A 13,741-nucleotide genomic window follows, 5' to 3' on the forward strand; every position below is an offset into this window, starting at 1 on the left:
ACGCGAACTGTCAACACATGACAAGGTTGATAAACCTTGCTCTAACAATAATAAGGAATTACTAAAAAAAATGCAATGCCAACGTTATAATATAACTCTAGAGGCAAACCAGTCAAGATGTATAATGAAAGTCCTTCGGCCGTGTTACCGGGATGATGTGAAATGGTCAAAACAACAACCAAGTGTGTGTCGGACGTTGCATAACGTTACGTTCCGTAGGTGCCCGGAAACAAACTTTTATGTAGGTTACTGCCACTACTAAGTAACTTAAGACGAAGAGTAAGCAGAAAACACGCAAACATGGTGTTTTAGACAAGTTTTGTGGTGAAAGTATATCATTTCGAGCTATGAACACTACTTAATACTTACACATATCCTTAGGTCTTATTTGTAGGTTGCTAATGCTTGCTGTTGGTTATAGTTAACACTGCCGAGCCTTTTTGAACTACCGCTATTCTTTGAAGTTAAACAAGTGTTTTGGCATGGCGTGACGCATTTTTTTGGTACTTCTCTCAGAAAAGTTATTCTTATAGCTTGTACTTTTTTGTGTAGGTTCATTTATTCAGATTAGTTGTGAATAACGAGGATTGTAAGTATATAACCTGTTTTCCACACAAGAATTTTAAAAATATTGGCTTTGTTACATTGATGGCGGGCCGGCAGCCGTGAACTCATATCGCTCAAGGTAGCTGACATTTAGTGTTGCCTTAAAATGTATTATTTACCCTTCATCTTATAAAAGCTGACTGGTCAAACGCTGATTTGCCATATAAATTATTTTTATCGTTTGACCGTTTTTCTTCGACATACTTGGCAAATCCTACTACTACGTAATTCTGCATTTTTGTTAAAATATAGGCTATGACACTCACAAATAAATTGGCTTTCTATTGGTAACAGAATTTTCTAAATTGGTTCAGTAGATCCAGAGATTACCTACAATCTCACGAAATCACAAACTTTACCTCTACAACATTAGTATAGATATTTCACTAATACTACTAAGCTAGAGGTTCCGGGTTCGAATTCCGGTAGGTGCAATCATTTATATGATGAATATGAATGTTTGTTTCCGAGTCATGGATGTTTTATATGTATTCATGATGTTTAAGTAAATATATTGTATTAAATATATCGATGTCTTGTACCCATAGTACAGGCTATGCTTAGTTTGGGGCTAGATAATTTGTGTAAGTGTGTCAATATTATTATTATTATTACTTACTTTCGTGAATACATATAGCCATAAACAGCAGACCCTTAGTGGTACAATAAAAGGTAAGATAGAAGAACGTCATTGATGACAGACAATCAATTTATACTAGTGTCTTGAATCTAGAGATAGATGAACGGATATACGAGCAAATGACATGGTTGACATTAACATCGATCAGAACCTCATGAGAAATATCATCTTCCCACAATAAATGTGATTCCTATGCGTCATTTCTATCGTTATATCATCGCATTCCAATAGTCCGTTCTGTAGCTTTAATACAATGTTTAAAGTTGTACAAATCGATCAATTACTGAATAACATACTAAGTTAAGGCGACACTAAATGCCAGCGACCTTGAGCGATATGAGTTCACGGGTGCCGGCCCGCCATCAATGTAACAAAGCCAATATTTTCAAAATTCTTGCGTGGAAAACAGTTTATATGCTTACAATACTCGTTATTCACTACTAATCTGAATAAATGAACCTACACAAAAAAGTACAAGCTATAAGAATAACTTTTCTGAGAGAAGTACCAACAAAATGCGTCACGCCATGCCAAAAAACTTGTTTAACTTCAAAGAAATGTGGTAGTTCAAAAAGGCTCGGCAGTGTTAACTACAACCAACAGCAAGCATTAGCAACCTATAAATAAGACTTAAGGATATGTGTAACAGGATTAAGTAGTGTTCATAGCTCGAAATGCTATACTTTCACCACAAAACTTGTCTAAAAACACCATGTTTGCGTGTTTTCTGCTTACTCGTCGCCTTAATTGATGTACCAAAGTTTATGAACGCAGAGGGATTTAAACCCGGGCCTATAAGGATCCACTGAGCGAACCGTACGAACAGAGGGCTGGGGATTGGTGGAAGAGTACTGGGGCGTACCCCGAAAGGCACGGGTTCGAAATCCACGTCATCTATAAATTATGGTATATTTTAGCCCAGAATTAGTGTTGGAAATTACTTAAAAACAACAAATTGAAAAGCCGGATATATTATATGCAATGGCTTAATTCAGAAACTAAATTAAGCTTCGTACATTGTTTTACAAAGTCTTTACTAATAAATGGATTTTTTCTCCGTTTCCCTTCAGTTTTAATACAAAAACTACTGAACTGATCGGAATAATACTGATACCATAAGATGCAGTGTTTTAGAAGTCTTACTATATAATTAATGGTGATTACTTATTGGGAACCTATATTTTTTGACTAATCAATACCTATATTTTAGATTAAGGATTGGTCTCCGCTGCTCTTCAACTAGATATCGCGCTATCTAAGAAGAAAAGCCTTTTTATTACGGAAACTATTAGATACTTGTGTGCTTGGCATCTTGACACTGAATGGCATCTTTCAAATTTAGTAATATATGCTTAGTGTTATTTTACATTAAAATTAATAAAATACTAAATACTTACTGATGATTTGCGATCACAGTGTCTTTCTTATTTCTTGTAGTATTATTTTACAAACTTTTACTACGCAACCCGGCACTTTAGTTTCAATTATTAAGTTTGACAGAATATGTGGCACGTGAACGTCACACATTGCTCGAGACTTGCTTGAGTACGACCACTTGGGCGTTGTATTAGTTGCCGCACTTTGCGACAAGACTAGACCTATACATGTATTCGCATTACAAATAATTCAATCAATTACATTTCATTTCATATGACAATTCATACAATGAGCGGGCGCGGGTTACTTAATTGATACGATTTTGTTGATTTTAAAGAGTAGCAATGAGTTTCCTGCCACTTCTTCTCATTAAAGGTCAACCTTTTCCTTTTTTTCTAGCTTCTCTATTAATAGTTTGTGTTGTTTGAAGCACTTGCAGTAGGTATATATATGTGTGATGTCGGCTAGCGTATGGGTACCACAACGGCGCCTTTTACTGCCATGAAGCAGTAACGTGTAAGCATTATTGTGTTTTGGTCTGAAGGGCGCCGGCTTGTGAATTTACTGGGCAAATGAGACTTAACATCTTATGTCTCAGCATTGTAGTGCCACTCAAAATTTTTGAATTTCTCAAGAATCCTAAATGACACTGCATTATAATGGGCATGGCATAACAAATACCATCAGCTGAATGACCTGCTCCTCTCGTCCCCTATTTTCAATAAAATAAAGTAATACCAGTATCACTGTTTGTATCATCTCAAACAGCCAATACTTTTCAATAGAAGAAAACAATGTCTCTTGAATAACATTGTCTAGAGAAGGTTTATATTGTAATGTGTGTTTATATCGTTATTAAGTCGACTGATTAATATATTATGTACCTGAAACATATAAGTATAAAACTGCTTTATATATGACCTCAAAGTTACGCAGAATGTCAGGGTGATTTAGTTCATATACGTCATTATTGTGTATTTTTAATTATCGGTTTCTTTGATTCCTTGAGTAGCTATTTCAAAGAACAAAATGAGTATTTAAAATATAAGGTTATTAATTCAATAGAGAGTTGTTAGATCTTGGCCCATTATTTTATTTTTGCTGTAAAAGATACATGAACATATTTTTTTATCTATTCAGTTTAAGTAGTACCAAGTATCTTAAAGCTTCTTAAGACAGTCGCTTAAAGCTTCAAGTTTATAATTATCTTTATCTTTTTAGGAAATGTGGGACAAACAAAAAATGTAGATTGTAAAAATATATAATAAACTAATATATAAAACTGCTGTTTTTGTGTGTATATACTTACAAAATGATTATCCTAAAAAAACTAAAAATGCTAATGCGTTCAGGACATTAACCAGCTGCTCTCTCTCTCTCAACTCTGAATGATTCTTCACCAAAATTTAATAAGTTGTAACTTATATACTAGTGGATAGACGAACTGACAGCCCGATAATGCGTGACCAGTTTTAATTTGTCAATTTGTAAATACCACGCCACTCACACATTGTTTGGCGATTGACGGAGTCTATTTGTTTATTGTACGTCAATGACCTAGGGCTAGATAATAATGTAATAGATACAAAACAATGAAAAAAACAGACGAGAAAATAAAAAATTGCTAATGTTTCCTCTTAATAAAGTTTCCAAAGAAAGGCATAAACGGTACATGTTTAGTATAATGGAGAGCTCGATTCATCATTAATATTCCAATATTGCACGCGCCGACCCACATAACCACCGAGAAGACACAAAGTATACTCATTGCCAATAAACCGTTTGTTTCTTAACCACTACGGCCGCGGCGTCGCGCGGGCAATACTCACGCAAAATATACTTGTACACTTCCAAATAATAAGCAGTTGTTATCTTTGTATAAAATAGAATAGTAACAAGTAAACGCACCTACTAATTGTGCAAACCTATAAGGGCATTTATGTTCTCAAAATTGATTCCTTTAGAATTCTTTTTGATGTAATTTCTAATATACTAGATACTACTACCGCTTCGGAAACAAACGGCGCAAGAAACTATCTATAATTATGTTAAATATCATTAAAGATTATATGGCTGTTGGTTTTCCCAGTAAAAAAATTGATACTTTAAAAAATTAAATTAAAATGTCAGTTCTCAAAAATAAGTTAAACTTAACTTTCAAAGAACTAAATATTGTGTTGCGTAAAAAATCAAAACTTAAAGGAACACATTCGTCCTTTTTCAGTTTTGATAGTTTTTGGTATTTCTTATCTCTCAGAATGGCTATTGTTTCCATAATGGTGGATGTAATTTAACTTACATTCTTCATTATCAGTTAAATGGTAAGCAAAGTAGGCTACGACGTAATAATCGCATAAGTTGAAATAATTATGTAAATATGAATTATGAAGCCAGCACTTGACGAATAAAAACCGTTTGTGTGGTAAAGGTTACTATAACTTAAATGGCTTTCTTTATGATTTCAGATTGGGAATGGACCGGCAGCCCTCGGGCTAATAAATCATAAGTTTAAATGTTGGATATTACTTTGTAACAAATTTTTTTGGAAAAAAAAGGGAAGCCCGCTGAGTTTGTTGCGCCCGTTCTTCTCAGGTCTGAGCCATACTTTTTGGAATGGCTGGTAGTTTTTGACTTTCAATAAATGATATCACATCCTATGTTGAATAAAAATATTTGAATTTGAAGAACCGAACTATGCCGAACAAAACTAACCGGGCATAACGCTTTTTCCTTCAGTCACGAAAAATTGTAAAAATGAACAATGAAGATATTAAATTACATTCGAACTTGAAGAAAATGCATGAGGAACCCCGACCGCAAAAAGCCCGTTGGCTTTTATCCAGAACCGTTTGCCGATCTGTAAGTCTAAAGTGGCAGTGGACAAGCAAAATATGGCTCGTGAGTCAAACGCTCCTGGATTGGAAGGCTTGAGGCGAAAAGAGACAAAAGTTGCGATGGATGACATCAAGAAAACTGCAGGCATGAGCTAGATGGATGCGCTAAACTAGGCTACATGGCGTTATCTGAAGGCCTACATCATAATGGTTGAAAATGACTGAGACAAGTAAAACAAGAGCCAAGACACGATAAAAATATTCTCGGCAGAAGAAAACCAAAGTAGGACTTTGGGCATGTTTTTTATACCTATATCTTTACTAATAAACTAGTGACCTACTGACGTCAATCGCGTGTAATATACACGGGCATGCAAGCCTGGTTAATCGTATTATGCAATGGTAGCACAAACAGAAGCAGGTCACTTACAGTGTCAACAAACCAATTTGTTCAAAATGGCAATTGTTGGCACGTTCAAGTGAACAATGGGCTATCTAACTCTATGAGAAATGTTTGAACCTAAATAGCTTTTGATCCCGACCATCTAGAATCTCAAACAACCTAAAAATCATCAAACGATTTTAAGCTTTTCTCACCAAGACCTTACTAGCGATATATTATGGGGGCCTGTACATATTGTTGAGGAATAAAACTTCCAACGCCGTCTGCGTGCTTTGTATATATAGATATTTGAAATTAATATTAAATTTGGTTAAAATAAATATATGAGTTAAGATATACACATCAAAAATTCTAAGCAACATGCATGATATTACAAATTTACCATTTATATTAATTAATTTCTAAGTCTTTATTCACTCAAAGTGCATAGGTATGTAAACTTTTTTGTTATTGATGACATACTGGCTGGTTGTAAAAAAGAATTCGATTATGTTTTGTTTTTTTCATAAAATTGAATGAAAGGGAAGTTGTTTGTATTTAAGTGCATTTTTATTGCTACGTTTAGTCTTGATTTTATAATTTTACCAAACATTTAAATAAAGTTAGCGACAAAATTGAATTGTAAGATATTCTTAACGAAATGCAAAGAGCTGTAGGGATGTTGAAAGCGGGAAGTAATGAATCTCAGGTATCTCGGCATTTTGGCATTGATAGAAGTGTTATTTGTCATCTTTGGCAACGCTACATTAATACAAGGAACCCGCTGAACAGCATTCAGGCCGTAAAAGGAATACAACCACTCGGCAAGACCGGTACATACAACTGACTGCAAGCCGCCAGCCGATGTTAACCGCTAGAGGGATAAGTTTGAGGCTACAAAATTCAAATGGTGTTGATGTAAGTCCCCAATCTGTGCGAAATCGACTGCATGAGAACGGCCTACGAGCTCGACGCCCAATTAGGTGCCCACCGATTCGTCACGGGAAACGCGCTCGTCGAAATGAATGGTGTAGAGAACGCAGAACATGGACCCAGGAAAAATGGGATAATTATGTTTACCGATGAGTCGCGATTCAGGTTTAGGCCTGATACAGGAAGGGTGCAAGTGTACTGTCGGTACGGAAATACTGAAAGGCTCAGGTGCATTCAGGAAGTTCATCCATACAGCGGCTCAAGAGCTCGTTTTTGTAAATGGAAACATGAACGCTGAAAATTACGTTGAGGATATTCTCAGACCTTATGTCCATCCATTTGCACAAACCTTTGGCTCCGATTTTACGTTAATGCATGACAATGCGTGTTCACATACAGCTCGGCGAACCAGTCAATACTTGGCAACGGAGGACGTCCGGGTATTGCCCTGGCCTGCCCAATCGCCAGACCTCAACCCCATCGAGCACGCACAGGACATGCTCCAGAGACGTGTTTTGAAGGACTTGGACGGAGTGACAACAACCCAACAGCTGAAGGATACTACAATTCCATTGGGAGCGCATACCGCAAGATGACAAACAGTCTCATTAATTCAATGAATAATCGTTGCCGACAAGTTCTGAATAGCAGAGGAGGCCATACTTTGTATTAAATTATCCTATTCTTTCTCAATATTTTCATATTCTTTAGAAATTTCATTTTGTTAAAAAAATGTTTAGTTGTTTATGTGCCTTGGTTTCTGCAGAATATTCTAATATCGTTAATTTCTGTTATTAAAAGAACTTATAAACCAACAGCTGTTATTTGTACATCATAGGACCCTAAATTATTATATTAAAAATAAAATACAACGTTATAATGTGAAAAGCATCCTAAAATATAAATTAGTACATGTTGCTTAGACATTTTGATGTGTATATATATAAAATAATAAAATGATTATATGAGTTGGGTTTCTAGATAGTCAGTATTAATGGCTTTCCAAGTTAAAAATAGTCCATAGATTTACATTGAAAATGATGCCATAGCATTGATGTACCAAAACACCAAATGATACCATTGCACGAGTTTAACCAGGCATGAATACACGGACAGGAGAGACGCGAGCGATGAGCGGGTCATCACTAGTAAGCACTTAATTTACATACAAGTCAGTTAAGTAACACAGTATGGTGGCCATACACGTTAGGGTTAACACGATGGTTTTAGCCGACAGGCAAATCCTAGCATGTGTGTGATAAAACTGTACAGTTATAGGTGCATGTTCATGCAACCAAGCAAATATGAAAATTGATATTTTATGCCGCTCGGTTAGGTTTTCGCGCGAGCATAACCGAGCGTGTATGGCGCACGGCGCGGGCTTGCCTGCACACTTCTTCGTTTTTAATTATCTGCCATGGGGGAAGGATCAGAACAGATTTAATGATAGTTTTTCATTCATTCATAGATATTTTTTGTAATCTTTTGGTGTAAATCTCAATTCATCTATCAAATACGAGTAAGAAAACTGCTTTCTTTGCAATTACCTTCCTTCACACCCTTCAGTGCAATCTCTTTTTCTGTTCTGCAGAACAAGTGTTAACTAAGTACATCTATCACATCGTCGGCGTTCATTGTAGTTTGACTGAGAGTTTTCTAAGAAGCTCGGATGTACATGCAAGGTTAAAACCATCATGCAAACCATAACGTTATGGCCAACTGTACGAACAAGCAAACTAATGAAATGACAAATGAAAGTAACATTAACGACTGCCATTGATAAATGGTCAACTGTTATAAGTAGGAAAAGTCCAAGGTTCTGTATTAAGCAAGGCTGCTCTAGTAAATATAGTGAACCTTGCAAGCTTTGCAATTTAATGATTAGAAAGCATCAATAAAATATTAATATCCACAAGAAAGTGATAAAAATATCAAAAATTGTCCTTATGTATTTTTTTTTATTTTTATATCACAATCTACTCTTGATAGTAATTTTCACAATTTGCTCTTAATAGTGATTTACATTATTATAACACTAGAAACAAGGGATTGCTTGTAACTAATTCTAGTAGGCTTCATAAGATACATAATAGCTTTAAGGTAAATGTATACACTTCTTTAATAAAGTCCCAGCCACTGTTCAGGCATTATCTATAAATAATTTTAAATGTTTTAAAAAAAAAGGCTCTGTCGTAAATCCTATTACTCCACTGCTGAATATCTAAATGATCGGAGAGCCTGGGACTAGATTGTGATTATTTTATAGCGATAGAAATGACTGTACAATATTGTACATTTTTATTGAAAAGAGCGCAAAAAAGAATGCTGGGAGAGTTTCTTACGCCGCTTCTTCTCTCTCAGAGCGCCATTTGTTTCCGAAGCGGTAGTAGTATGTAGTAGTTATTAGAAATGACATCAAAAAGAATTCTAAAGGAATCAATTTTGAGAAAATCAATGCCTTTTTATGCCTTTAATCAGTCTCCTTAATACTCTACTCGTGACTAAGATCACAATTGCTAACAATTGTATCGCAAAAATCAGATATTTGTAAAAAATAGATATCCAACAAATGTTTCTAAGCTATTGGTTTGCTTTATGTTTATATTTAAAGTATGTGATATGTTTGAAGCGTTTAAGCAAAAAGCAATCGTATATTGTGAACTTATAATGTCAAAGTAAGTATCTTTTCATTAAGATTTCTATAATTTTGATGACAGCTAAACACGACATGGTAATAGTATCTTATATTGAAACAGCTCAAGTCCATTTGAAACAATTTAGTATCCATTAGTGTCCTGTTAAATTGGACCGCGTTTTAATTTTAGTGTTTGTGTAATTAAAAATGTAATGGTGTTGTGTTCTGTATTAGATTGTGTTATTACATATAGTACCAATCCAACTAAAGAAACATTTTACTAGTAAGTACTGATTCTTCAATACTTCTCTCGTAATGTTTATTTTCGTAGAACATATTATGCAATAAAATATTTAATATTACATTTTATTTTTCTTAAGGCGAAGAGTAAGCAGAAAACACGCAAACATGGTGTTTTAGACAAGTTTTGTGGTGAAAGTATAGCTAACACTGCCGAGCCTTTAAGAACTACCACTTTTCTTTGAAGTTAAACAAGTTTTTTGGGATGGCGTGACACATTTTTTTTGGTACTTCTCTCAGAAAAGTTATTCTTATAGCTTGTACTTTTTTGTGTAGTTTCATTTATTCAGATTAGTAATGGATTACGAGGATTGTAAACATATAAACTGTTTTCCACGCAAGAATTTTAAAATATTGGCTTTGTTACATAGATGGCGGGCCGGCATCCATGAACTCATATCGTTCAAGGTCGCTGGCATTTAGTGTCGCCTTAAGATTATAATCATATAAGAAAATATGTGTGTAATAATAAAATATTGTGTACGTGAATATAACGCTCAAGTCATTCTTCAAAATCTTGGCTAAACCTGTTTTGATCTCGCTGACGAGCAACGAATTTTAATTCTACATATACATGCATCGATTTTGTCTTCAAGTTTTGATCAATAATATTTATTTATGCTAATATACTGATAATAATCAATAATACTGCAGCTTTATAAGATTTTATTAATTGCTTTAAAACTTGTCTCAAAAGATTATCAACTTTAATACCGACTCTTCGTTTGAAACATTAGTATAAACTTTGTATATTATTTTAGGTGGCAACTGGAAAACATTGAGGATGGCACGAACATGACTCACGTCCTAGAAAATCAGGTTTTATGACATGTACATACAAGATGTACACATAGATGTAGCCAAGGTGACCTTTTAGTTTTTAACTAAGTACGTAGATCTCTTTGCTTAGAATAATAATAGCATAAACACATCCAAAATCATATTTTAAGAATACCTAAAGGAGAAGAGGGCTATTCGCGCTATTTATAACCTAGGCCCCAAGGAATTATTAATAATATAACTTCCAAGTTGATGTAACCCAAGATATGGTCTAGTATAGTAACCCCCTTATTCATAATGGTCTGTTAACTTAAAACAGCCGCTAAGGAGTGTTTTTTTCTCATTCTGACTTAGGTGAATAGAAGAAGACAGAGTGAGAATTAGCAATGCTTTAAGTTAGCAGACTATTATGAATAAGGGGGTAAGTCTTTAAGGAAATAGTTATTAATTAGTGAGCGACGGTGGCGCAGATAATATAATATATTAATCTATTTGTATTTAAGATGTTATTTGACCATTATATGTTGACCTTTTTAATAGATGTTTACTAAAAAGGTCATAAATAATTAGTAGGAAGTCTGAGATTTCAACTGAATTAGTTTTAAAATATTAATATTTATTTATTCTGTAACACATCAATTCATTTCCTACTACTGAATGGATTTTAATGAAATGTTACAGTAATACAGCATCACATGAGAATAAAACACTGGCTTAACACATCTATAAATTTGACTTTTCTCTCGTTATTTGTTTCGAAGTTTAAAATTAAGAATGCGTCTATCCATCGCTTCGATATTCCATATTAAAATTTTTCTTTTCGTGTGGGTATTATAGATGCTGCAGGTTTGGTTTGCGTATGATTAGCATGAGTCTAGGATTTTCTTATGTAGTATTAAGGATAAATAAGATTTTAAAATCTCTTTGTGACTTTAGAACTTATTCCATGTCATGTTGAGACGTCTCTAACTCGTCACAGCGGCTGGTTTTTGAAAGAGATATTTGTTAACATATATACATATTATGTACTCTAACTGTCGATTTGGTTGCGGCTCTTTCTAACATTATATTAATAAATTGTTGGCAGGTTATTAGCACAATGCATAACTCGAAAGTAATCTTCGCTTATGAATACCTACACAGGGTGGTTTTTGATGGCGAAGTCGTAAACTACGAGTCTTAGAGAAAAGTCGTGAAAGGAGTCATGCCCTTAATTTCTAAGAAAAAATTTACTGCATATTTAGTTTCTTAAAGTTTCTTGAACTTATGATGCAAATCGAGCCGAATAATTTTTCAAAAAAAATTACACCTGTATTATTGAACCAATGGACTCTTTTGCTGATAAGGATCAAACTTTGGAATGATATGTAATACTAAAAATGAAAGGAAATAGAAAAAAATTACAAATTGCTTTTCATATTTCATTTTTACCAAATTATAAATTGCTCAAAATGCTTTCTGTTGCCTACAATGCATAAGTTTATACGTCTCTCTAATGAGCTTACGGCATTTGATACCATGACAGGATTTATCCTCGGCAATCAACAAAAAAAGTAAAATTTCGTTCCGTGTAAAAATAATAAAACAAAAATTTTGTAGGTATTTCCTTTCGTTCTAAGAAACATTTCTTTACAAAGATTGATCCAATGATACAGGATAATTTTTTTTTTTTGAAAAATCAATCATACGGGCCGATTTCCGTCAAAAATTCAAGAAATTTTAAAAATCTAAATATGCAGTAATTTTTTTCTTATAAATTGAGGGCATGGCTCCTTTCATGACTTTTCTCTAAGTCTCGTAGTTTCCGACTTGGCCATTACCGCCCTTCTCAAAAAACCACCCTGTAGACCACTTTCCATGGTGATCTGTTGAACTTCTAAGTTTAAGTTTCACGTTTAAATAAAACGCTTTCTGAAATATGCAGCCACAAACATTCACAATCTGAGTTTTATTACTTATCAAAATTTCGGAAACGTTTAACAAATGCAAATAAAGTAAATATATTAAGTATTCAAATTCTAAAACTATACTACGTCAGTATATAGCATAGATTGTTCTAAAATGGCAATTATATAATTCTTTTGCGCAATGATATAATATATATTATTATTTAAATTTAATTTAGTTTGGCAAATATACGTAATGCCTTAAAAAGTAAGCTTAGGTATATGAAAACCTCATTTCACAAAAACATCTTCTATTGTTTATGATAAGAACAACTATGCCCAATATCCGGTGCGAGTGCAGTGTACAGACTAAAAATAGTTGCAGGTAATATCAAGTTATAGTGAGTAAACAAGTAGTCTGACAGCTTACCGGGTATCGCCATGCCAAGTTCAAGGTACTCTTTGACCGAAGGGCTGATGAAGGCCTTTGGGGCCGGTGCCGAATCTGGTTCTGGTTCTGGTGCGTCCAGTGCTTGAGCAGGCTCTTGTACAGAGCTCTCGGCCCGTACTCGCTTCCTCCGAGCACCATCTTCGGCAGAACCTACAAATTAACACGTTGATAATATAATAATTTTCTAATTGCTATTATTAAGTTTGTTTATTAATTTTGTTTGTAATTTTATATAATAAGTTTGTAAAAATTAGAATACGATATGGAGTACACGGTAAAATCCGAATGGGTTTATATTTGTACTTAAAGGAGATTGAAACGCTTCCATACATTCCTGGACCCAGGTTATAACAAAATGAAAGTAGCACCATTTAAAAGATAACATTTAAATAATCCATAATTGAAAATTTTGCAAGATTTGTCAATCTAGGAGCTGAGTAATCGAAGATATAAAAATGAGGTTATGTCTTAAACTATATGTTGACAGCTCATCTATTCTACGTTTATTAAATGCCTAGCTGCTAAGGATTTATCACATACTTATATGGGTACCAACCTTGTTTTTTGTTTTAGATAAAAAATACCTAAGTATCTACGTATACCTATCTACTACTGTAACGACATTTTTTTGTATTATCGTAATAAGATAATATAATATAGTATACCTAAATTAAAAGATAGTTTTATTTGCTCATATAAGAATAATATATACTCAATAGCTCATACATGAAATGTAAAACAGACTGCTAGATACAATAATTACTTTCCTTGGAATTCAATTGGGTAGGTACCTAGTTAACAAGTCGGTAACTCAACGAATACAACAAGAAACGAAGTGACAATGGCGAAGAAACGAAATGATCTGTCAGACTGTCATTGTCAAAGTAAAGTTAGCGTTGAGTAACAAGGATTTCACT

At 34.0% G+C, this 13,741-nt stretch overlaps 1 protein-coding gene across 1 annotated transcript in view; it reads right to left on the bottom strand.

Moving 5' to 3' along the window:
• Positions 1-1,550: 1,550 nt before the first annotated feature.
• The window catches only part of LOC126966856 (programmed cell death protein 2-like), a 285,939-nt gene continuing 273,748 nt past the window's right edge, over positions 1,551-13,741 (bottom strand). The window contains exon 9 of the transcript XR_007729831.1: positions 1,551-1,572. The gene's annotated coding sequence lies outside the window, so the exon portion shown is untranslated. The remainder of the gene's footprint in view (positions 1,573-13,741) is intronic.

This window comes from Leptidea sinapis, chromosome 11 (genome assembly GCF_905404315.1).
Source record: "Leptidea sinapis chromosome 11, ilLepSina1.1, whole genome shotgun sequence".
NCBI classification, from domain to species: domain Eukaryota; kingdom Metazoa; phylum Arthropoda; class Insecta; order Lepidoptera; family Pieridae; genus Leptidea; species Leptidea sinapis.